Genomic DNA, 27044 nt, shown 5'->3' with positions numbered 1-27044 from the left:
TGTTCTGTACACTCAGTGTATATAGCCTAGAGATCCCTTTCAGTAGCGGTTTTGGTATGGGAATTACGACACAGTCAAGATCTGCATCAACAATCACTGACGCACATCCCGATCCAGGGACCAACAGGCTCTTGAACAGCTTCTATCCCCAAGCCATGAGACTGCTTAAATAGCTAACAAAATGGCTACACAGACCATCGGAGTTGACCCTTTATTTACATGTACATCTCTATGCACACTCACAGGACTCTACACACTCACGCACAGCAACACACACATCGTGCACACGCATTTATACTGACTCTACACAAATGCACACACACTCGAATACAATCTTAATTTATGCTGCTGCTACTCTGTTTATCATATATCCTGATGCCTAGTCACCTTACTCCTATACATACAGTATATACCACTATCAATCCAGTATCCCTGCACATTGTAAATATGGTATTGGAACTGACCCTGTATATAGCTTCTTACTTTCTCGTGTTCTTCTTATTTCTCGTGTGTTTTTGTTCTAAATTATGTTATTTTTTGTACTACATTGATATTGATTATTGCATTGTTGGGTTTAGAGCTTGCAAGAAAGGCATTTCACTTTACTTGTGCACATGACATTAAAATGTTAAACTAATAGGAAATAATGTTTCCTCCAAGCTGTGGCCCTTAATGTCCCATTGCTGCCACTCAGCAATGATACAGTATGAGCAGCATTATAGCCAGTAAAAGCTCTATCGCTCCCAAGCTGCAAAAGCCATTCAATTACAGTTGTGCAGGCTTCCTGCTTTCACGCCTGGACACTTTCTACATGCACTTTACGCAGGGACAAGACAAAACAATCTGAAGAGAGAGAGAGCCAGAGAGACAGGGAGCTAGAGGATTAAAGGAAGATACAGGAGCAGAATAAATCCCTCTAGAAAATTGTCCCATAGACAAGGTTTCAGAAATCATTATATATTGCCCTACCAGACAAAAGCAAATGTTATTGTTGAGTTTTCCCAAACCCAGGTCGTGTTCAGTAGAGCACAGTGTATCAACATTTTTCAAAATGTTGTGCCTAAGGAAAATGACAAGAAGCATTTCTTATTGGACAAGTTCAGATAGAACCTCCCCATTTCACCCAGTTTTGGACTGTTTTCTTCAATATCGTGCCTGCTGAACATGACCTCAATGTGTGTTTGGTCTGAATAGACTGGCCAGTGAGTCCTGCCTCTGAGAGACTATCACTCTGTGCTAATCACATTCTATTTGAATAATGAGGTGATAGCACCCCTCCCTCCTGCCCAGTCCCTCTGCATCTTTCACTGGAGTCTCTGATACACTCATTCTAGTTTCATCTATACAGCTCCTCTCATGCATTTTTTATCAAATCTATTACTTTAGGATTAAATTATAAAAAGACTGTCCTCCTTAAATTTTTAATAGTTTGCATAATTGGTATCAGGGCCCCGAATGCCAGCTATAAAAACCCAGATTGTACAGGACTACGGTCTGGAATGATCCAGACCAAGCCTACAGAGCACGGTCTGTACACAAATGACACACACACAAACTCTCGTATAAAGTGCCTCAACAGCACCCTTACTTTCCCCTTTCTCCACAGCGTCAGGAAGTCTGCAGCGTAATGCAGCGGCCTCCTGTGTTTCTCTGTAATCGAAGGCCTCCTGGCCTATCTCCCCCAGCTCTACTCTGTCCTAACTAGGCATCGAGAGGAGACGCACACAGCCTTTTCACTCCTCCTCCGTCTCCCTTTTATCACAGCAGCCCACAGCCACCCCAGCACCGAAGTTGCCCCCGAAACACTTTCAATTAAATTAGGGTGATAAGATAGCCGGCCAGCGCTGCTCCTCTCCTGTGCTTGTAGACTTCTCAACCCCCCCGTCCGCCAGAGAAGAAGACCGAATGAGGAATGTCGAGCAGCACCACCAAACGATGAGCGGGCGCTTCGTTTGGATACAGAGACCCCCCTCTATACGAGATGGGTAAGAGAAAGAGAGAGAGCGAGAGAGAGGGTAGGGGTAGGAAACTGCAGTGACAGCACTGTGGTGAATAAATTGAAAAAGGCTCCCGTTGAAAATTGTCTATCACTCATGACATACAATCTGATAGGGTGGAGCACGGCAGCGGTTTCACCCGATGACGCATTCGTTCCCAATAGAGCTGTGAATAACCAGTCTATCTCCACAATGCTTAGCACCGGGCCTGCCGCACACTTAATAATGCATACGCTGGTGTGAAATATTTTCCACCGGTTCAGATATGCAGTGGAGCTGCCATGGCACTAATTTGGAGGACAGGGACATGCTCAGATTTCCAAAGGGCGCTCTGGTTTGAAGGATCTCACACACAGACACACACAGGTGTGGAGGGGATGCGGTTTAACCCCAGTTTGAACTGGCTGAAATAGTCTGGAGGAGCAGCACAGTGGTTGGTGACTGTTGGGATTGGTGAGCACCTGCTAAGTAGCTACCAGGTGACCTCCTTTCCTGCCCCCGGCTGCCTTCTGCTCTTTCTGATACAGTCCCTCTCTTCCTCCCACAACCCAGCCTATGGCTGCTCATGCCCCACTAAAAAGACTAAACAAATATACATTTCAATGGATCCTCGTAAATCAGCAGTGAAAAGACAGAGCGGGTGACATCGGCAGTTTTGTTAGCCTTGATTCTTACTAAGACTAGTTTGACCTGCAAAGCGGTTTGGAGTGTTTCCCATACATTTCAGATGTCCTTTGAAAGCTTGATCCAGACAGCCTGAGCTGAATAGGCTGTGATGTGAAAGGGATAGATGCTAGAGATAAGCACACACACAGTGCCAACAATCCCACTGAGGGCAGCGTTTGTTTTGGGGGACAAGGTGACCCTGTCGCTCGGGGGGCCTGTGAACAGACACAATGAAGGCCTCTCATCCTCCACGCACACACACACTCCCAGCCGGCTGCGTCGGTCGGGGCCTGCGACGGGACGAGGGGGGGGGGGGGGACAACACCCCCAACGCAGCAGTGTTAAACCCCTATTCAGAGACAGAGAGCCATACCCCCCCCCCCCCCCCCCCGAGATGGGCGCCTTTCACATCTCGCACAGACGATGTCAAATCCCCGCTTGCGACGCCCAGGCATGCAGCCGACAGATGGGGTGGTTATTGAGTGGCGGATCACCCTGGCAGAGGCGCCTGGGCTCCACATCCATCCCCAGTGGAAACAATGGGGTGGCAGGTCAAGAGTGCTGTCTCAATGGGGAGGTCAGGAGAGGCGGAGGATGCCTCTACACACTACTGTTTAGCTATGCATCGCAGCCCTTTTGAAAGGGAAAGAAATTCTCGATTTTTGGGTGGAGGGACAATTAGTGGCTGTGTGATCACACGCGCGCACACACTACTTGCGCTGGATTGCAGGCATTGGTAGACTAATGAGAGGCTGAATCTGAGACAGCAGTGTTTGTGTTGATTCAGGAAAACAAAAAGAGGTTCCCTCACTGCGCGCTAACACACATCTGCCAGGTCAGGAGGAACACTGACACATACAGTCTCAAATAGGTATACCTTCACTCACACACACAAACATTTAACTAGGTATCCCACAAAGAGCCAGGTTTGCAATTACTGTACATAAGATTCTGGAAGTCATGAAATAACCAAGACAGCAAGAACTTCCAGGAGGATAGTACAAAGTAAACTCCTTATTTACCTGATCATGTAACAGCATTGTATCAACATTGTAAAGACTCAACATTCTGTTAATCTAATATCGATATTTCTGTAGATCAAGTTAACATTTACACCACATACACATGTACCACATTAGGATTCTGCAAGAATGGAATAGTGTCAGACTAGAGCTTTACGTCATGGGTTATATTGTTCTGAACTCTGTGCGTGTCTCATTATTAATGTATTGATTTACAGTGTTTTTCAGAATAGAAGACTATGAATAGCTCCGCAGAGAGAGAGAGAGAGAGAGAGAGACCACAGAGCTTGACAGTGGTGGTTGACCAGAGGACCAGAGGGGGAAAGTCAATCCAACCCCATTTACCAGGACTTGGGCCTGGGGGTCTGGTTTAGGGAGGGAGGGAGAGAGCCAGAGAGGTAGGGGGGGCTATGGGGTTGGCCCGGCCCAGCCCTGGGTGTCTCAGTCAGCCCAGCCGGGCCGTCTGGAGCTGAGCTGGGCCTGTCTGATCAGGTTTCTAATGAGACCACAACCAAACTGGCCTGGAGGGGAGGGCAGGGGAGACAAGGACACAAGTACCCTGATAGCGTCCAGTATCTTTATACTACAGCCACCATACCTCATAGAACAGCAACTCTGGCTGCTGTATAATTCTGTTATTTATGTGTATATTTCCGCATCATCCATTCTTAAATGAAGTTGGATTTAGTAGCAGTGCACACAGAGGCTTTCATTACAAATTAAAGTGTCAAGAAGGCTTTTCCTTGAAAGGGGTAGTAATCTGGACTCAGAGAACAGACTTCCCACTGTTAGGAAAATTAACACCAATTACATGTAATAGTAACACTTACAAAAGAAATAACCCTTAGCAACCACAAGTCAGACAGCTTTCTTCTGAGAATAAAAAAGGATTGTGATGTAGACAACATGGGACCAGCTATGATCTCCACAGATATTAATGTTGGTTAGAAGAAAAGGGCTGTTCTACAAGGTTGCTGTTCTGTTATGCACAGTGACTTGTTGGCCTTGTTACTGTTGCATCTCTCAGTGAGAGGTTGCTACAGCATGAATTTCTGAATATACTGTAGCAATATTGAAACATACTGCTACTACAGAATGTATGAAGTTCCATTCTCCCATAACAAAACAGATACATAATTCCATATACGCTTAGAATTTGCTATAAATACAGGAGTTCTATTCAGACTGCCATCTTCCAGATCAGAATACAGACCAGGATTTCTGTTAGGAAAATGTGGTGCCAGACATTTGACCGGCAGCATTTTAATTTACCGGGCATTTAATCAATTTACTGGACCCATATGCATTGAGTGCGTAACCTGATTAGGGCATCCACCCACGAGGCTCAGAATGACAGAAATCACAGTTAGATTATGGTAATTCATATTAACAGAACATGCAAGTCAAGGATGCAATGATGTGTGGTCCTTCTTCCTGAATTCTGATGCACACTTTGAAAATGTTAGAATAATTCTCCATATTTACCTTTTCTCAGCAAACAAGACGAGTAACGAACAGCAAAATCACTAGCCTATATTAATCTACTATCCCCATAATAGAAAAGTTGACCTATTCTATTAGTTACCTTGTCGAGAAAGAAATAGCCTATTCCAAACAGACTCTGGGACAGTTGTGGGACGATAGATCCAACCAGTAGGCCTAGGCAACATCTATGTTTTATTTTTTGTAGCAATGAGTATGATGCAACAGATCAGACCATTTAACTTAACATGTTGATCAACTATTATTTCTTCACATTATAAGGGCAGCAATGTGCACAAGGCAGTAGACTATGTGAAGGTTTGTTCCATAATGTAATTAGCGAGAAAACACCATTGTCAAAAGGGCACCACACATACGAGCGGTTTCACGTGACAGAGATGAAAATATCTGTAACATATTTAGAAAAAGGGGAGATCTAATATGCAACAACTAGCATGGGTTGCTTATATGAATAGGATTGTGCCTTTGGCTACTGGACAATGAAAGAAAGTTGATATAAAATAACTGCCTCCATGGATATGGTCTGATTTTGGCTAGGCTACTTTGAAGCAAGGTAAGACATTCCTCATATTATGTGGGTAAAACGTTTAGGTTTCAAACAATTAAGTATATTTTTTCAAAATGTATACTGCCTCCAGCTCATTGCAAAGTGGTGTGTGACGTGCTGATGTTGCCTATACATTTTCTGTTTGAGATGCTGTGGCAGCAGCTCTTGCGCTTTCTGACAGATTTTACGCTCAAAGGCTTTGTATCTGTATGCTGTACGCATGTAAATAAGATACATAATGAATATTGGTTTGTGCTGTGGTGGAGACCTCTGTGGGCTATACTCGGCCTTGTCTCAGGATTGTAAGTTGGTGGTTGGGGATATCCCTCTAGTGGTGCGGGGGCTGTGCTTTGGCGGAGTGGGTGGGGTTATATCCTTCCTGTTTGGCCCTGTCCGGGGGTTTCTTCGGATGGGGCCACAGTGTCTCCGGACCGCTCCTGTCTCAGCCTCCAGTATTTATGCTGCAGTAGTTTATGTGTCGGGGGGCTGGGGTTAGTTGGTTATACCTGGAGTACTTCTCCTGTCTTATCCAGTGTCCTGTGTGAATTTAAGTATGCTCTCTCTAATTCTCTCGTTCTCTCTTTCTCTCTGAGAACCTGAGCCCTAGGACCATACGTCAGGACTACCGGGCATGATGACACCTTGCTGTCCCCAGTCCGCCTGGCCTTGCTGCTATTCCAGTTTCAACTGTTCTGCCTGCGGCTACGAAACCCCTACCTGTCCCAGACCTGCTGTTTTCAACTCTAAATGATCGGCTATGAAAAGCCAACTGAGAGACCTGAGCCCTAGGACCATACGTCGGGACTACCGGCCGTGGTGACTCCTTGCTGTCCCCAGTCCGCCTGGCCTTGCTGCTATTCCAGTTTAAACTGTTCTGCCTGCGGTTATGGAACCCCTACCTGTCCCAGACCTGCTGTTTTAAACTCTAATGATCGGCTATGAAAAGCCAACTGAGATTTATTCCTGATTATTATTTGACCATGCTTGTCACTTATGAACATTTTTGAACATCTTGGCATGGTTCTGTTATAATCTCCACCCGGCACAGCCAGAAGAGGACTGGCCACCCCTCATAGCCTGGTTCCTCTCTAGGTTTCTTCCTAGGTTTTGCCTTTCTAGGGAGTTTTTCCTAGCCACCGTGCTTCTACACCTGCATTACTAGCTGTTTGGGGTTTTAGGCTGGGTTTCTGTACAGCACTTCGAGATATTAGCTGATGTAAGAAGGGCTATATAAAATAAAATTGATTGATTGATTGAATATACTGTACACACGGACCAATATAATTCCACTAAATATGCAAATTAACCTAAATTAACCTATAGACCGATAAGCATGACCAGTCAAAGGTATTTCCATCAACTGGTATTTCCATCAATGAATAGGCTAAAAAGCATTATTTCCCAATGGAATTTTCTCGTCTTCTCCCGGACAATTGGCGGCAATTTTATTTATCTGCTAAAAAAAAAGGACCAAAAGCCATCTATTACCTGCTAATGGAACCCTGGTCCAGACACATCTGCTGGAGTCATTCAGGAGAGGAGAGGTGGAGGGTGTCCTAAAATGTTGACCGTATCGGAGTTTCAGGTGCTTCTGACTGCACTCAGGCCCAGTAGCGGTGTGTGGGTAAAATCACTGGGGAAGCCAAGCCAGGGGGAAAAAAACCATATTACAACATACAGTTGAAGTCGGAAGTTTACATACACTTAGTTTGGAGTCATTAAAACTCGTTTTTCAACCACTCCACAAATTTCTTGTTAACAAACTATAGTTTTTGCAAGTCGGTTAAGACATCTACTTTGTGCATGACACAAGTAATTTTTCCAACAATTGTTTACAGACAGATTATTTCACTTATAATTCACTGTATCACAATTCCAGTGGGTCAGAAGTTTACATACACTAAGTTGACTGTGCCTTTAAACAGCTTGGAAAATTCCAGAAAATTATGTCATGGCTTTAGAAGCTTCTGATAGGCTAATTGACATCATTTGAGTCAATTGGAGGTGTACCTGTGGATGTATTTCAAGGCCTACCTTCAAACTCAGTGCCTCTTTGCTTGACATCATGGGAAAATAAAAATAAATCAGCCAAGACCTCAGAAAAAAAATGGTAGACCTCCACAAGTCTGGTTCATCCTTGGGAGCAATTTCCAAATGTCTGAAGGTACCACGTTCATCTGTACAAACAATAGTACGCTAGTATAAATACCATGGGACCACACAGCCATTATACCGCTCAGGAAGGAGACACGTTCTGTCTCCTAGAGATGAACGTACTTTGGTGCGAAAAGTGCAAATCAATCCCAGAACAACAGCAAAGGACCTTGTGAAGATGCTGGAGGAAACAGGTACAAACGTTTCTATATCCAAAGTAAAACGAGTCCTATATCGACATAACCTGAAAGGCCGCTCAGCAAGGAAGAAGCCACTGCTCTAAAACCGCCATAAAAAAGCCAGACTACGGTTTGCAACTGCACATGGGGACAAAGATCATACTTTTTGGAGAAATGTCCTCTGGGCTGATTAAACAAAAATAGAACTGTTTGGCCATAATGACCATTGTTATGTTTGGAGGGAAAAGGGGAACGCTTGCAAGCCGAAGAACACCATCCCAACGGTGAAGCACGGGGGTGGCAGCATCATGCTGTGGGGGTGCTTTGCTGCAGGAGGGACTAGTGCACTTCACAAAACAGATGGCATCATGAGGAAGGGAAATTTTGTGGATATATTGAAGCAACATTTCAAGACATCAGTCAGGAAGTTAAAGCTTGGTTGCAAAAGGGTCTTCCAAATGGACAATGACCCCAAGCATATTTCCAAAGTTGTGTCAAAATGGCTTAAGGACAACAAAGTAAAGGTATTGGAGTGGCCATCACAAAGCCCTGACCTCAATCCTATAGAAAATCTGTGGGCAGAACTGAAAAAGCGTGTGCGAGCAAGGAGGCCTACAAACCTGACTCAGTTACACCAGCTCTGTCAGGAGGAATGGGCCAAAATTCACCCAACTTATTGTGGGAAGCTTGTGGAAGGCTACTCGAAACATTTGACCCAAGTTAAACAATTTAAAGGCAATGCTACCAAATACTAATTGAGTTTATGTAAACTTCTGACCCACTGGGAATGTGATGAAATAAATAAAAGCTGAAATAAATCATTCTCTCTACTATTATTCTGACATTTCACATTCTTAAAATAAAGTGGTGATCCTAACTGACCTAAGACAGGGAATTTTTACTAGGATTAAATGTCAGGAATTGTGAAAAACTGAGTTTAAATGTATTTGGCTAAGGTGTATGTAAACACCTCCAACTTCACACCTCCAACTTCAATTGTATGTGTTGTGATAATTGCATTGTTTGCTCAATAACCTGTTATGCATATATCACGGTCGCAAGGCATATGAACTAAGGCCAAGACAATAAGAAGACAGTGGCAGAATAAATTCACCCACACCTTTGTTTCATCACAAAACCAGAGAGCAAGTCCACAAAGCATATTGCATGTTTGTCATGGTCAAGAAAGTTAATGTTTCCGACATTTTGGGACTACTAAACAACTATTGATTTAGAACCACGGAGTTACACTGCAAGTCGCAAAGAAAACAGGAGCTGCCTCCACTATTCCAGCACAACGACACAACGAGATGCAACAATTCAAGTTGTTTCTATTGATGACGTATTTCTCTGTGATAGGAGTGAAACCAAACCAAACTGGCTTCCCTTCACACTTTTTTTGGGTGCGCCAGGACCATTCACAGTTGAGCTCACTCAGTTTAGCTCAACGCTGATTGGCTATTATTTTATTTAAAAAATTATCAAGGGCGGCCAAATGCTCGCTGGCTTCCCTTGCATTCAAAGCTATAAGCCGCAACAATGTCATACTCTTTATGACCAGACCGCATCAGATAGATAGCCTACACATACAGACAGAGGGGCGCTGTTTTGCTTGCTCGGATGCTTTCTCCAGTGAGATATATTCAGCCTTTTGCGAATTGAAGGAACATTTTCAAAACACAGAGACGAAAGATACATTATTTTATGTTTTGTTCTTGGTCAATTTTTTTGGGAAGCCCTTGGCACCATGAATACACCCCACTGCTCAGACCTCAGCAGCATGCCCCCACAGCAGCAGACCAAGATTTCTAATATTGTTCCTTTTAAAGAGGATCAGCTTTCCTGCCACAAATTAGACCTAACCCAGCCCCGTTTCTTCCCCTTTTCCCCTTTGTGTGGTCTCAGAACAAACTCAAAGTTTTTGGCAAACACTGCTTCTTCCATAGCCGTGTGAAAATGTTTGGGGGTGGGGGTGCTGCAGATAAAAATTGCCTGTGCTACAATAGGCTATATCGGTCCACTAATACAGATCTAGTAAAGGCCCATTGCACTACTTTTGTGGAAAAAAACATTTATATTTATTATAATTTTTCAGGGGGTGCAGCAGCACCCTCAACACCCCTTCTTCCCCCGGCTATGGCTTCTTCGCTTAGGCTCTTCTTTAAAATATTAATAGGATGCTGTCCTTGTGGCAGAAATGTAGTCCGAGGAGTTTCCGTGACAACAGGAAAAGTTTGAAAAGAAAGCAGAGAGAGAGACCATTGTCACGGTTACCAACTGGCTGCCGACACCCAGCTCCATTGGTCTTTCAGCTCCAGCTGCCAATCACAGTGGTGGGGCATCAATGGAGAACATTTGAATGATAAAACCATAAGTCACGAACAGACCATTTCCTTGTCATCGGGGGGCTGGGTGGGGAGTGGCTGAATGGGGGCCAGAGGAGGAGAGGAGAGGTTACCACTACAGAGCCATATGGAATGTTGAGATGCTGGACAAGTCTCTGAATGTCCTTGAGTGGCCCAGCCAGAGCTCGGACTTGAACCCGATCCAAGCGACGCTCCCCATCCAACCTGACAGAGCTTGAGAGGATCTGCAGAGAATAATGGGACAAACTCCCCAAATACAGGTGTGCCAAGCTTGTAGCGTCATACCCAAGAAGACAAGGCTGTAAATCGCTGCCAAGGGTGCTTCAACAAAATACTGAGTAAAGGGTCTGAATACTTATATAAATGTCATATTTCAGGTTTTTATTTTTAATAAATTAGCAAACATTTCTAAAAACCTGGTTTTTCTTTGTCATTATGGGGTATTGTGTGTAGATTTATGAGGAACAAAAACTATTTTATCCATTTTAGAATAAGGCTGTAACGTAACAAAATGTGGAAAAAGTCAAGGGGTCAAATCATTCTCAAACCACCCGCAGGCCGGATTGGACCCCCTCGCGGGCCATATGTTTGACACCCCTGCCGTAGATGGAGAGCAAAATGTAAATGGGACTGGGAGACGAGCCTTAAGTGACACTTAATTGGAGACATCAAGGCATTCTCTCTCTCTCTGCTCCAGTCAACAGTATCCATAAAACTTTGTTCAAACCCATCGCATCGCAGTTTCAGCAGCAGGGGTAGACAACCAGCAGTCTATGCCTGAGAGGCCTGTTTTAAAATAGTACAAGTCATCCACTACTTCTGTCTCATAATAAAAGCAGGAAGGTGGATAAGGAAGGTGGATGGCAGTGTCATGACACTATCCTAGAACTGACCTCTTCTTAGTCAGTTCATATAGAATTATATGCTACATGTTTCCTTTTCCATGTGCCATTCCACCAATAGCTTGACAGAAGCTATAGACAGACAGCATCAGGGAGAGGAGGAGAGGAAAGAGCAAGCGATGCGTTGATAGAAAGAAGAGACAACAAGCCCAGTGAACAGATGCTTTCCTCCCTTTCCTTCACCACAGGCTCATCCCAGGAGGAAGTCCCATGTGCTCTCTCTCTCTCTCTCTCTCTCCCTCTCCCAGATCCTGGTTTGTGGCTGACAGAGGGGACTGGCACTCTGCTCTCCCCACCCCACTCAGACGGCTCTATGGGCATCCTCCTCCTCTCCTTCTCTCCACGCTGCCAGGAGGTTGGGAGCGAGGGAGGGGAGAGATGGAGAGGGGGGCTACATGAAGGAGAGAGTCTCCCAGTGGGTTGTTGTCAGTTCCAGGCCATTACCTCACTCGCTGGGACTTTGTTTTACATACGCACGCACAATCCAGAGGTTGAGCATTTTTAGTAGGGATCCCGCTTAGAATGAGAACAGAATGAATTGCAGACCAAGCCAATTCCCAAGGTATTTGACAATGTCCAAAACAGGGATCACACCCATCATCAAATAAACAACACGTGAAGGTGTGTGGGAGTTTTTTTTTTTAGTTGGTTTAAATTGACTCAACCAAGTCAACCAAAATGACAGGTTCACAGATCCATTTCGGTTGCTTAGTGCGGTACAGGGTGGATGTACTGTATATAATGTATGTAAACTGTTTAAACTCCACTGTCTGCATTAGGTCTCTAAATGTTGTCTATCACTAGCAGCACCATATCAACAAGTACAATTCTGTGTACTTGGCGAATAAAGGTGTTCTGATGTTGCATATGTATGCGCCGCCAACCAATAGGGTGGATGTAGTATTACAGTGATAATGTATAGTGTGAGACTGCATAATGAACAAACCCATCGATATGTCATTACCATATCAGCCATATTGAGTGTACCCATGGGGGTGCAGTCAAATTGCCGTGTTCTAAGGGGCTTTCCCCTTCTTGTGATTCTACTTATATGGTCAGTACAGTAGTCATGTAGAGTGAACATGCTTGACACTCTTCCGTGGTCTTCAGAGAGTAGAGGCACGCTGCCCCTTGCGTGTTCAGCCTCTACAGATGTTGCCTCGCTTGGATATCAGCTGACTGGCTGGCTGTGATGACAGCTGGACAGCTGTTCCTTCCCGGAGACGCAGTCACAGAACCATACCACAAAGGGAGGGAGGAGGGGTAGAATGTTTCATATGTCTGTATGAAGTTCCCCGGACGAGGGAAGCTGTCAAAACATAGCAACGGATGTAGCAACGGTTTCTTGCGTCTGAAATTTCAAGAGAGATGGTACTAAACAGAAGTGAGTGAGTGAAGCAGCACACAGTTGACCGAACGACAGACAGACGTGGATGAGACGACCACTCTAATCCTCAAAAAATAAGCAAATACTTCAAGATGTAATTCTACATCCAAATGTGTGCTTTATTAAGGCAACACCAACTGGCTATACCATCCTGTACACATTTACTTTGAACCCCACATATTCTGGTCTGTATTGAAGATGTTCATGTTTAATTTGAACTTCTAATTAATATTTTACCTCTACATACATGGGAAAATGAGGAGAGGGAGGGGTGTTTTCAGAAGCAGGGAAGATAATTGGCCAGGCATTAAAATGATGCTGGACTTTGGGCACACATCAATGACTGCTTGGATGAAAGCATGTGTAAATTGCGGTCATGTTCAAATAATATGCCTTCATCCTGCCATTTAAATACAGGCCTACCTACCATACCTACCTACCCCAAGTTACCTGCTCAATCAACAGAGTACAAATGTTGGGTTAAAAAGCTTGGAGCTGTGCCAGACATTTCTGCCTAAACTCTAATTTCCCCTAAGCAGAGAAGGCAATTAATTATGCCACCAAGGGTCAGCAAGTCCTTCAACTCAATAAAAATGTTAATAAAACTAAGAGCTCACAAAAAGGAACCCTGATCCCCCCCTGGTCTCTGAAGATGAAGGTGTGTGTGTGTGTGTGTGGGGTTGGGCGTCAAACTCCAACTGCTCACCGCCAAAGTAGATAATGCTTCAGCGGATATGCTACAGCAGGCAGTTTGAACTTATATATAGGGAAAAGGAACACACACAAACACAGGTTGTTGAATCAAACAATAGAGCTCCAACCCCCACACCCAAATCTCCAATTTCATATCCACCCCCACCCATCTAAATAAATTAAAATACTATTAGGCAGATTTCACAGGATGGCGGTGGGTTTATAATTATACATGACATCTTTGAGAGATAAAGTGATTACTCTGGATGCCAGTCAGGCTGGGGAGGGGGGACAGAGACATTTTCTTTGCTTAGCAACCAGTCATTATCCTCGGGAGTGGATCGAGGTGACTGGCCATCCGGCGATCTCTGGTGGCCCGCCTATCTCCCCTCTATCTCGCTGCCTTCTCCCCGTCCGAATACAAACAGAGATAAAGAACGCCGCAATCGCTCTTGACACACAAATAGGTTAACACAATAAAGCCGGCTTTGCCTGGCTCACTCGAGGGAGGAAAGCAATTTCAGCAGCAGGCGGGAGGTAATAAAAACAGGCGCTAGGAGAGAGAAGTGGATGTGTGTGTGTCCATATGTGTCCTCATGCCAGTGTTTCTATGTTTCTGACTGTACGTGAGTGAAAGCAGGCACAGAGAAGCCAAAGGGCCTCAGATCCTAATATCGCAAGGATTTCTAACAGTGGGTTTAGGCTAGAAACATATACCAACTACCCCCCATCCCAACCTTCTCGCATGCTCTCTCCCAAATCTGTCTCTAGCTTGGTAAAAATTCAATTGAATGACCTTTATCTGTGAATGCCTCAGCTTTCCACTCAGTGTCGCCGGTGCTAGGCCCGGCAATAAAAGATCCAAATCTCCAGAGTTGTATTAAATTGTGTTGCGTTCACCCTGAGCTGGGGAAACGAAGAGGGGTGGCTTCTCCAATTACCATGCAGAACAGACAACATTATATTCTCCAGTCAGTGGAAATTGTATTACCTTTACAGCAATGCCATCAGAATTGGGTAACAGCCTCTTTTTTTTGTCACAGACGCTAATGGTCGCTGTGTCACCCCCGTATAAGTAGTATCCATTTGCAACAATCAAGTCATGTAGCCATTGTCGCACACACTCCCAAAGCCAGGCTAGTGAACACATTACAATGCCTAACGTTTTGAATGACATAATATCTGAATTGGCTGTGCAAAATTGCAGTACGTAGCTTATTTCTGAATGACTGCCTTCTAATTAAAACAAAATTGAACCATGAGACATCCATACTGCTGAAGCTCATCTACAGCACAGGCCCTGAGGGCATAGGATGATGTAGGTCATTCACATTGGGCCTCAAACCCCTGTGTAAAACTGCCAATATGTAAAGAGCACTTGGCTACCATAGCCAGAGCTACCTGATCATTAAGGAAATTAATTTAAAATAGCAGACAAAAGTTCAGCCCATTTAGGTCACATGACTATTTGCAATTTTGTAAATCATTGGCCCTGTTTATTCGAGCTGACAGCTCCTACAACCAGGTAATCAACCAACCAGCAAATAAAATTACATGTAAAGTGCTGGCTATTGTCAACGGAGAATGAATGGCCAAAGCATAAAGACAAAACGCTTTATCTTGCCCTCCCCCCAAGGTAAGGCAACTGACCAAAATCCAAGAGAGACGGAGATTAGGATGATGTGCAGTTCCTTGTTCCATTAAAGTTTGATCTTCCTCAATAAGCGAGGAGAATCAGATAGCTCCCGTTCCAGATTAAAGTACACCAGCATTGGGGGAAGAGAGATTAATCAGACGATTGCACAAGATAAAAAAAAAAAAAACACCCCTAGCTGTTTCTGGCATGGAAACAAGTGGCAATTAAGAGTTCAGGAGATAATACGCAACACAATAGCGAATCAAACAGCATCCAAGCCTCCACAACGAATCAAAGCTTCCTTCATGCATAATTGCTGATGAGGCCAAGACACACACATAGGATTATGGCAGAATAAATGGCCCTAATCATATCCAAGGCCTTAACGCAATGCTGAGGAGTAAGGAACCTCTTTTGGCTCAAGCACACCCCCAGAGTGAAAAGAATTGCCATATAGCCTCTTTAATGCACTACTGAGGTTGAGGTGGCTTCAGTGAGTTTTTGAGTTGAGTTCTCATTGTGCTGTGTCTCCGTGGTCCCCCTCACAATCCTTGAGATCAATGTCATCACCAGGGTGATTTGAGAGCAGCCAGCACTGTCACACATGACAAATCAATGTTACCATGAGGCAAGGCCAGAGAGGCATTGTTTTTAAAGGAGAACAAATTTGCTGTTGGAGAGCTTGTCAGATTTGTTTTATCCTCTCCCTCTTTGTGGGAAAGTTTTGGCGACAACACGTCTTTCCTCACTCCAACTCGATTAGTTATAAATCTAGCAATATTCTGTATTGCCGCCTCAGCAGCTGAAGTTATTTAATACAGCCTATTAATCTTCGATGTGCAAACCCGAAACGTATAGGATTCACATAAATATCCTTACTGGGGACAAGGTCCTCTTGGAGATTCCATCTTGTATCTCAAATGCATAACTGCATTCTGTATGATGGGGTTGCAGGTAGCTTAGTGGTTAAGAGCGTTGTGCCAGTAACCGAAAAGGTTGCTGGTTCTAATCCCCGAGCCGACTAGGTGAAAAATCTGTCGATGTGCCCTTGAGCAAGGCACTTAACCCTAATTGCTCCTGTAAGTCGCTCTGGATAAGAGCGTCTGCTAAATGACTAAAATATAAATATAATATATATTAACCTCTATGAGAACTGGTTAGCTTATCACTGAGGAGGAATAGAGTGTCTTAACTGAGCCTGGTTCCATACTGTTGGATGTGTTAGTTATACTATAGTTCCACTCTTGAGCCTGATGAAAAGCCCACTGCCTGCCATCACTATGGGTTACAGTGGATGAACACCAGTTAGGGCACATCACCAACCTGTCCTCACAGTCCAAGGCAAGGTAATCATGTCTGGAGATGACCTCAAGGCACAGATATAATAAGGCTTAGAGACCCAAACCAGCTGGCCAGCACACTGCAGGGGGGCATACACAATCAAGACTGGAACATTTTTTTCTCTGCACTCTTATATCCCAAAAGATCCAATGTCTTCTATGTTTCTCTCAGCAGATTTCTCAAATAAAAATGTGTGCGTCTTAGGCCGTCCAACAGGGTAATAGGAAGGAGAGGGCTGATATCAGTAGCCAAAAAGGAGGTGATATTGGGGGTCATGACTTGATAAACATAGATGTGATCAAAACTTTTGTAACAAATTAAAATGAAATAGAATTCTGTTGTTAGGACATGAGATGTAGTCATGACTCATGTATATCATTCTAGTCCCAAATCAACCTTATCCTTTAACACCAATCATTTCAGCCTCATTAAAGACCCAAGGAATGTCAAAACCACATGCCTGAAACAGAAGCTTGGTAAACTGTATCATATGATTGTTCCTTAATCTTTACAAGAGTGGGCTAGACAATCCTCTTTTTGTGTCCTTACATTATTTGAAAATACAATAAAACTAGCCACATCGGTCGATCCAGTGCCTCTTTAAGCCGTGTTGTGCTAAGGCAACAAGACCAGGGAAGAAAGTGTCACTGAAAAAGATACTGTAGAGCCACTTGAGACTACACCCAGCTTCAATCCTTCCTAACACTACCAACCATATGGGGATACGCATACAGCACAGTACCTATACCTCAAAATGGCAAACAATACAGCCCTGCTCGAAACACAAACACAAACATCTTTCTTTCATTTGTATTCATTCATATGTAAATTGTTAACACAAATAATTGTGCACACTGTAGTCGGAGCAAATATATACAGTAACCTCCCTGCATGAGGAACTCTTTGATCAATATCTAATGAGATGCTGTTTGGACACCCTTGAGAGAGAAGGTTCATGGACCTAACTCCCAAATGCCCATTTGTCACATTAAATTGTTTTGCCTAAATGCATTTCCTGGAAAGAAAGAAGCAACTTAATATTGTCAGTGGTTGTGGAAGCTGTGCCACAAGATGAAGATAAGATCATTGCTTTTCATTCCCTATACTTTCATTTACTAAATATAGCCTATACAGAATACATCAAACACCTCTATCTGGAAAACAAATGTGCTATTGCATTGCTGTAAATATAATCACAAAATGTCACAATCAAGCTGGCACAGTAATCTTATTTTATATTGAAGATAAACCAAAGCATATGATTTTAAAATATCATAAAAGGTATGTTTGCAGTGGCATTGCACATACTGTGCTAGTTGGGTTTCCTTGCCTCTGGGTCTGCATTTAGAGAATCAAACCATAGTGGGATTTAAAAAATGATTAATACATAGAGCAGGAAATTAAAGTTGAGCTATTATAAAGATATTCATCAGCAAACCTTACTTATTCCCTCATGGCTGCAGTTTAAATAAGCAAGGAGTACAGTGCATTCACGCCAATGCTATCAATCAATCAAATCAAAATAATAGTTCAGTGTTGGAAATGTATATAGTGCCTGGGCTTGCTTAGTATAACTTCTGTTTTAATATCTTGCCAAAATGTAATCTGTCCTTCAACCAATACTCTGTGCACATTAAGAAGGATACTTGTTGAAAGTTCAGGCAACAGCATTAGATTTGTTCTGCTTTTTAGATGGTTTTGGGAGGCAATTAATCAATACAAAGATGGAGTTTGAAAGATAGTCATTGCATTTACCCAATGTAGTGTTAAGTTAACCTAGGATGGAACAGTCTTAACCTTTTACTGCAATTGGCTAAATCAGGGTCTTAAACAAATCTACTTAGAAACAAAAGTATAGACCTCACACACATGGTTATGGGCTTAAGAAATAGAAGACACCTGTACCATGTCAGATATAGAGTTGAAATATATTCAATTTTGTGTTTGCATCCCAATATTACACTTTATATACATCACAGAAGACTGAAATATAACAAAACCATTTGACATAGAAACACTGGATTTTCTGTGTAAAATAAATAATGTTGATTAATTAAGAAATTATGAAAAATATTAATAACGTTCCACTCATGAGGCCACTAGAGAGCGCTTTGGTCATTCGACTGCAGGAAAGGGCTACAGCTAGACTCAGTTTCTACATCCATTTTTGGACTTCCTGTATAAATGAATGATATACACTGCCTTCAGAAAGTATTCATAGCCCTTGACTACAGCCTGAAATAAAAAAAAAATGGATTAAATAGATATTTTTCTCACCCATCTACACACAATACCCCATAACAACAAGGTGAAAACATGTTTTTAGAAATGTGCGCAAATGTATTGAAAATTAAATACAGAAATCTCATTTACATAAGTATTCACACCCCTAAGTCAAAACAAATCAAATGTTATTTGTCACGTGCCGAATACAACAGGTGTAGACCTTAAAGTGAAATGCTTACTTACAAGCCCTTTACCAACAATGCAGTTCAAGAAATAGAGTTCAGAAAATATTTACTAAATAAACTGAAGTAAAAAATTAAATAAAAAGTAACACAATAAAATAACAATAACAAGGCTATATACAGGGGGTGCCGGTACCGAGTCAATGTGCGGGGTACAGGTTAGTCGAGGTAAATACGTTGCAGAAGAACCTTTGGCAGCGATTACAGCTATGAGTCTTTCTGTGTAAGTCTCTAAGAGCTTTGAACACCTGGATTGCGCAACATTTGCCCATTATTCTTGGAGAATTCTTCAAGCTCTGTCAAATTAGTTGTTGATCATAGCTAGACAATCATTTTCAGGTCTTGCCATAGATTTTCAAGTAGATTTAAGTCAAAACTGTAACTTTGACACTCAGGAACATTCACGGTCTTCTTGGTAAGCAACTCCAGTGTAGATTTGGCCTAGTGTTTTAGGTTATTGCCCTGCTGAAAGGTGAATTCATCTCCAAGTGTCTGGTGGAAAGCAGACTGAACCAAGTTTCCTCTAGGATTTTGCCTGTGCTTAGCTCCATTCCGTTTATTTTTTATCCTTAAAAACTCCCCAGTTGATTACAAGCATACCCATAACATGATGTAGCCACCACTATGCTTGAAAATATGATGCTTAGTAATGTGTTGTATTGGATTTGCCCCAAACATAACACTTTGTATTCAGGACAAAAAGTGAATTGCTTTGCCAAATATTTTGCAGTATTACTTTAGTGCCTTTTTTCAAACATGATGCATGTTTTGGAATATTTTTATTCTGTACAGGCTTTCATTCTTTTCACTCTGTCAATTAGGTTAGTATTGCGGAGTAACTACAATATTGTTGATCCATCCTCAGTTTTTGCTATCACAACCATTAAACTCTGTAACTGTTTTAAAGTCACCATTGGCCTCATGGTGAAATCCCTGAGTGGTTTCCTTCCACTCCAGCAACTGAGTTAGGAAGAATGCCTGTAGCTTTGTAGTGACTGGGTGTATTGATACACCATCCAAAGTGTAATTAATAACTTCACCACGCTCAAAGGGATATTGAATGTCAGCTTTTTTTTTTTTTACCCATCTACCAATAGGTGCCCTTCTTTGCGAGGCATTGGAAAACCTCCCTGGTCTTTGTGGCTGAATCCGTGTTTGAAATGCACTGCTCGACCGAGGGACCTTACAGATAGTTGTATATATGTGAGGGGTACAGAGATGAGGTAGTCATTTAAAAAATCCTGCTAAACACTATCATTGCACACAGAGTTATTCCATGCAACTTAAGTGACTTGTTAAATAAATGTTTACTCCTGAACTTATTTAGGCTTGCCATTACAAAGGGGATGTATACCTACTAACTCAAGACATTTCAGATTTTCATTTTTACTTAATTTGTAAAAATGTCTAAAAAACACTGACATTATGGGGTATTGTGTGTAGGCCTGTGACAAAAATCTCAATGTAATCCATTTTAAATTCTGGCTATAACACAACAAAATGTGGAAAGAGTCAAGGAGTGTGAATACTTTCTGAAGGCACTGTATGCCAATTCATTCTTGAAGAATATAACTTATAAATGCCTCATTAGCTTAGTTTAACTGTCGTACCCCATCAGAACCAGAAATAAGCTTTACTCGTAAATGGAAACAAACACTGTATGGCCTCAAAACATGGTTAAAACTATACATTTAATATCATGGATGGCCAGTGCATTAATCCATAGCCCTGTCTATGATTTGTGGTTACATTTCTATAGGCAAAATCCGTCAGCTTTTTAGCCAAACGGGCAGGGAGATTTCTTTGTTATTGTTTCAATTAAGGACTATAGCTTGAAGTCTTTTTTTACAATAGAAACGTTGCTTAAGTTATTTTCTATATGGACTTAGAATCCTGCGAATGAGATTGTACAGTAAAAACAATCAGCTGGGATATTCATTTTTGAATAAAATATGTCGGGATACTTAGTATCAAAATCCCAATTCAGTAAAACACTTTAAGCCCACCATGTTTATTTTCAGCCTTCAGAGGCAGAATGAGTCCCGATATTTCGTCAAAGAAACAGAGGCGAAACAAAATCCAAGAGGTAATTCACTGACCTAGCCTACATATTAGGCTGTCCTTCTAGCTCCAGTAGCCCCATCCTCCCCAGCCCCCGTCTCCAACCATCATGTTAAGGCAAGCATTATGCTGGGGAGACTGTTTCGATGAGGAGCAGCCGCAGTGCTAATATGAGCACGATTTGCTCAGCAGGTCATAGGCGCCGAGTGGAGGAAGTAAATGAGGCGGCTTTGCCCCTCAGGTGAAGCCTCGGCCTCATACATCACCCAATGTTTTATTCAATACTAGCAAACAGGCACTGTGCTATGCTATAGCAGGTGCCGCACAGGGCTGGCGACTCTAGGATGTAGAGGGGCCCCATGTTAGATGATCAATGAGCAAGCGAGGAAAGGGCAAAGCTCCACTGTGCTCAACTGAAGGCTACTCCACTATCCAGCCACTGAAACAATGCAGAGATAGATACTTTAAGCAAAAGCCTGGCCTGAAGTGGTCTATGAATAAATGGATTATCCAGGCCTGTTAGCTAGTCACAAACTCCAGGATTATCACATAGGAAAAAACAAAACCCATTTGCTTATGTTAGTGTGTGTGTCCCCTCTGGTCTCTGAAGAAGGTGTGTGTGGTGTGTGTCAGATGAGGCTGGTGGGAGGAGCTATAGGAGGACAGGCTCATTGTAATGGCTGGAATGGTATGCTACCAAACACATCAAAACAACGCATTTGACTCCGTTCCATTGATTCAATTCCAGCCATTACAATGAGCCCATCCTCCTATAGATCCTCCCAGTAGGCTCCTCTGGTGTGTGTTTGTGGCCTAATGGTCCCCATGTTAAATCCTAAACAGATAAAAAAAAGATTAAATGTTTCCTGTTAGCACCTGCTGTTTACAGTAGCTTGATGCGGTGTGTGTGTGTTTATCAACTTCGTTTATCAACTTGTCCCATTCTTATTCAAAAAATTCTACAACAGGTTGGTCAAAACTAATCCTGAATGGTGATTGGTTAAAACCGCATTCCAGCCGGTGTCTGTTCCACAAGTTACAACCGGCTAAATCTATGACCTTAAAATGCTTATTTACTCTGTTCCATCTGACTGCGCAATCCAATGTCTCATCAGCGCAGCAAGGCAATTTATAATCTTGATCTCCATCTAGACATTATCTCATTTCTTTTAGACTAACATTTCGTATTTAACAGCAGAGATTTGTATAAACCTTGCGGTCTGTCTCTCCGACATTTGCAACATTGTTTCAATATTCAAATTCAATCTCCTGCTGTCCCATAGTAATAAACGTGTCGGGACGAGAGAGCGAGGCAGGCAGCGTTTCTCAGCCAGTCGAAATCATGAATTCTCTGGCATCATTTTTATGGATATACACAAAGAAATGTCAATTGAAAAAAGGTCAAACAAAACGAAGTGCAGCTAGTTTGCAGTCTTTCCAGCTTCAGTTTGAAGTGATTGTGTTAGCTGTGTTGTTAGCTAGCTCCTCTAAACAACAGTGTCCTGACGAGAGAGCACATTTTCTATGCCAGGCGAAATCGTGCCTCATTAGCTCATTGTTATGGATGTCCCCAAATAAATGTCACGAGAAAACAGCTTAAACAAATGCAAATGCAGCTTCTGTTGTTATTCTGGCTGCACTGTTTGACGTGACTGTTAAGTTAGCCGTAGTTGGCTAGCTAGCAAGCAAGGGATAAGAATGTTGTCATCCAGTATGGCAATGGAACATTTAGAACGAACGACTGGGTTGTGTCTTTGGCAACCAATCCGATAGAATGAATGACCAGCCGGCTTGGGTAGCAACCCTAGATTTGTGTCGGGACTATATCTTGTGGAAGGATGAAATAGTAAGTATAGATTCATCAAAATAACGTTTTTAATGAAAATATGTCAATCATTATTTGAATATGTTGGTAATCCATTGTATAAAAGTGATAATGCCAGAGAAGCCGGTGTTTGGAGGATATATTGGCAGTGCTGTAGTTAGGCCGAGACTATGTCGCAACAATGTGGGTTTGTAAAAACGTTACAGATTGTCTCTTGACATTTGCAATATTGTTTCAATATTGAAATTCGATCTCCACTGTCCTATTGAGAATGTACGTGTCAGGACGAGACAGACATCTTTTCTCAGCCAGTCGAAATCATGAATCAGCATAATTCGGAAAGTATTCAGACCCCTTGACTTTTCCACATTTTGTTACATTACAGCCTTATTCTAAAATTGATGAGGATAAAAAATAAAATAAAAATCTATCTACACACAATACCCCATAATGACAAAGCAAAAACTGGTTTTAGAAATGTATTACAAATACAAAAACTGAAATATCACATTTACATAAGTATTCAGACCCTTTACTCAGTACTTTGTTGAAGCACCTTTGGCAGCGATTACAGCCTCGAGTCTTCTTGGGTATGAAGCTACAAGCTTGGCACACCTGTATTTGGGGAGTTTCTCCCAATCTTCTCTGCAGATCATCTCAAGCTCTGTCAGGTTGGATGGGGAGCGTCGCTGCACATCTATTTTCAGGTCTCTCCAGAGGATATTCGATCGGGTTCAAGTCCGTGCTCTGGCTGGGCCACTCAAGGACATTCAGAGACTTGTTCCAAATCCACTCCTGCGTTGTCTTGGCTGTGTGCTTAGAGTCGTTGTCCTGTTGGAAGGTGAACGTTCGCCCCAGTCTGAGGTCCTGAGTGCTCTGGAGCAGGTTTTCATCAAGGATCTCTCTGTACTTTGCTCCGTTAATCTTTCCCTCGATCTTGACTAGTCTCCAAATCCCTGCCGCTGAAAAACATCCCCACAGCATGATGCTTCCATCACCATGCTTCATCGTAGGGATGGTGCCAGGTTTCCTCCAGACGTGACGCTTGGCATTCAGGTCAAAGAGTTCAACCTTGGTTTCATCAGACCAGAGAATCTTGTTTCTCATGATCTGAGAGTCCTTTAGGTGCCTTTTGGAAAACTCCAAGTGTGCTGTCATGTGCCTTTTACTGAGGAGTGGTTTCCGTCTGGCCACTCTACCATAAAGGCCTGATTGGTGGAGTGCTGCAGAGACGGTTGTCCTTCTGAAAGGTTCTCCCATCTCCACAAAGGAACTCTGGAGCTCTGTCAGAGTGACCATCGGGTTCTTGGTCACCTGACCAAGGCTGTTCTACCCCTATTGCACAGGTGGACTCCAAGATTTAGAAACATCTCAAGGATGATCAATGGAAAAAGGATGCACCTGAGCTCAATTTTGAGTCTTATAGCAAAGGGTCTGAATACTTACGTAAATAAGGTATTTGTTTTTTTTATTGTTAATAAATTTGCAAACAATTCTAAAAACCTGTTTTCGCTTTGTCATTATGGGGTATTGTGTGTAGACTGATGAGGAAAATGTTGTATTTAATCAATTTTAGAATAAGGCTGTAACGTAATAAAATGTGGAAAAAGTCAAGGGGTCTGAATAGTTTGAGTGCACTGTATACAAAGAAATGTCAATAGAAAAACAGGTCAAATTAAATTAAATGCATCTACTTTGCTGTTATTCTAGATGCACAGTTTGACGTGACAGTGTTAGCCATAGTTGGCTAGCTAGCAAGCAAGCAAGCTATAAGAGTGTTGCCTGCCAGCAAGGCAATGGAACATGTAGAAAGGACGACTGGGTCGCATCCATAGATATAGAACAAAAATACTTCACAACTGGGTCGCGTCTCTAGCTAACTGATAGAATGAACGGCCAGCCGGCTTGGCTAGCAACCATAGATGTGTCGGGACTAGGCCTATATTTTAGTTGAGGGATGAAATAGTAGCCTAGGGGAGGGTTTGGCCAGGGGGGGCTTTACTTGGCTCATCGAGCTCTAGCGACTCCTTGTGGCGGGCCCGGGTGCCTGCAGGCTGACCTCTGTCATCAGTTGAATGGTGTTTCCTCCGACACATTGGTGCGGCCGGCCTCCGGGTTTAGCGGGCGGGTGTTAAAAAGCGCGGTTTGGCATTCATGTTTTGGAGGACGCATGACTCGACCTTTGCCTCCTGAGCCCGTCGGGGAGTTGTAGCGATGAGACAAGATCGAAATTGGGAAGAAAAAGGGGGTAAAAAAAAAACTGATAGTCAAACTGCGGATTTATTCTTGGAAACTGTTCTTAGGCACATGTACTCGGGCATAGTCTATACTTAATGGCTACATCGAATGAGACAGTGGTAGGCCAACCTGTAAGGCATAGGCTATAAGCATCAACTAAAAAAGTTCTGAGGAATTACTCACTGGTGATGCTCTTTCATTTGAGGAAGAGAACATCTGAGAGCTCTGATCAACATCAGTGTATGACATTAACTATTTAAAGAAACGCAGCACCAGTTACACTTAAGGGGAAATCATTAATTTCCACTGAAACTATATTTACTCACTGCTCATTAAAAATAATATGACGCATGGGGGCATACAGAAAAGAATTTCACACCCTAATTCTGAGCCGCCCATGACTGTCAGTGCCTTGCTTGCTTAGCCTACCTCCGACAATATACTTAATTGCTCCCCATCCTTGAAATACCAAATACTACACATCAAAGCAGGTCATAAAGCCATTCAGTAACTGACATACATTTTACAACACTTCCTTTACTGTAGGTTAGGCTATGCGTGAAAACAAAGGTTTTATAGCCCATCCTATCCCAGAGTCCTATCAAAATCTATGCAACGTAGACCGAACATTTTCCATCCTCATTCTATTTTCTTCCAACACTATTCATCAATTGTTATACGCTGTGCCGCCCTTCACTCCATCCATCAATTATGATATGCTGATATGTCGCCAAATGACCCCAGCTGCCATTAGGCTGGAACAAAATCCCACATTTACGCATGCGATGAATTAATTACTAGGCATATATCGTTTTGGCACGTGAAGAGTTAGTTAGAAAGGGAAAAATATTTACCATAAATTGTTTCGTATTGCAGACTAGAATCCCATGCAGGTTAACTGGCGCTGAGCAGTCTGCTTCAGAGCGTTGCGTCCAGAGAGAAATCAAAAACGTTTCATCCCACTCTCCAAAACCACAAAACCACTCGTCGTTGATCAGCAATACAGTTTATTCTCCCCTTTTCAGTGCCATGAACATTCGGACAGTGAATCTGATTCCAAACTGGAAAACCCAATAGTTAAGATAATTGCTCTTTCTGTCAAGGCACAGTACTGTTGTAAATGATGCGTTTCGTTTCCTGGGTTTAACGATGGTGTATTAAAACCTCGACAAATAACAGGTCGGCAAATCCAGGAGCGTTGCGTGTCAATCTCTCCCGTTAAACGGTGGTTTCACCTAACGTATAGCATACTCAACCTTTCGCCCTCCGAAACAAAGTAACCTGTCAAAATGATCCGCTTTCGTGTTCTTTCTTCTCCTCGTTTCCCGGATAATATCTCCAAAAAGACTTGTCACAAAACGGAATTGTCAATCCAAAATAATTGATATAGCATAGGCTATAGGCAAAGTATTTCGCCTATTTAGTCTAATCAACCTGGACTTGTCCAGTAGACAAAATGTTTAAACGTAGTCTATGGCACCGAGTAACCGTACAGATTCCAAAGCTTGGTTTTGAAACAAATGCAGTTGTCGGAAATAAATTAATAGGTGCTATTAAATCCTGGCGATGAAGCCCCGTTCGTCTTTTACACTTTCTCTGGCGATGTCTGGACTAGAGCCTATCAGAAACCTCTGTCCTCCGGATTACAGACTCGGATTTCCAAATGAGGTAACAAAACAAGTTCTAAACGTTCCTCTGCGTTGTTCCTCTCTTTCATCTAAATACCAAGCGATATTGATAATGTTAGTCTGTTTAAGGCAGCTCACTGCGTTTCGGGATGTGGTCCTCTCCCTATGCCGAGCTGCCGAAACTGACAATAACCGGAACGATGCAGACTCTCCCCCGCTCTTCAGACCGCCCACTAACCAATCATTGTACTGAGGGAATTGAAACGTTTGCACGGGTTAGCCAATCATTGGTAATTGAGGATTGTTACCACGGTGACGCTGTCAGCGTCCAGGCGTCACGTTTGAAACCACGTTGTTTATTCGCGGAAAATCTATCCAATTTAATGAAATTAGTAGACTAGTTGCCTAGAATGGAGAGATTCAGTCTAGCC

The 27044-nt window shown here is 42.7% G+C and overlaps 1 protein-coding gene across 1 annotated transcript in view; it reads right to left on the bottom strand.

Annotated features, from left to right (window-relative positions):
- Nucleotides 1-26761, bottom strand: part of LOC311144181 (protein FAM222A-like) — a 76658-nt gene extending 49897 nt beyond the window's left edge. The window contains exons 1-2 of the mRNA XM_084180186.1: nucleotides 25840-26761; nucleotides 7224-7368 (exon numbers count right to left, since the gene is read on the bottom strand). The gene's annotated coding sequence lies outside the window, so the exon portion shown is untranslated. The remainder of the gene's footprint in view (nucleotides 1-7223; nucleotides 7369-25839) is intronic.
- Nucleotides 26762-27044: the final 283 nt, after the last annotated feature.

This window comes from Coregonus lavaretus (genome assembly GCF_964263955.1).
Source record: "Coregonus lavaretus genome assembly, chromosome: 17".
NCBI classification, from domain to species: Eukaryota; Metazoa; Chordata; class Actinopteri; order Salmoniformes; family Salmonidae; genus Coregonus; species Coregonus lavaretus.
This window is presented reverse-complemented; position numbering and strand designations above follow the sequence as displayed.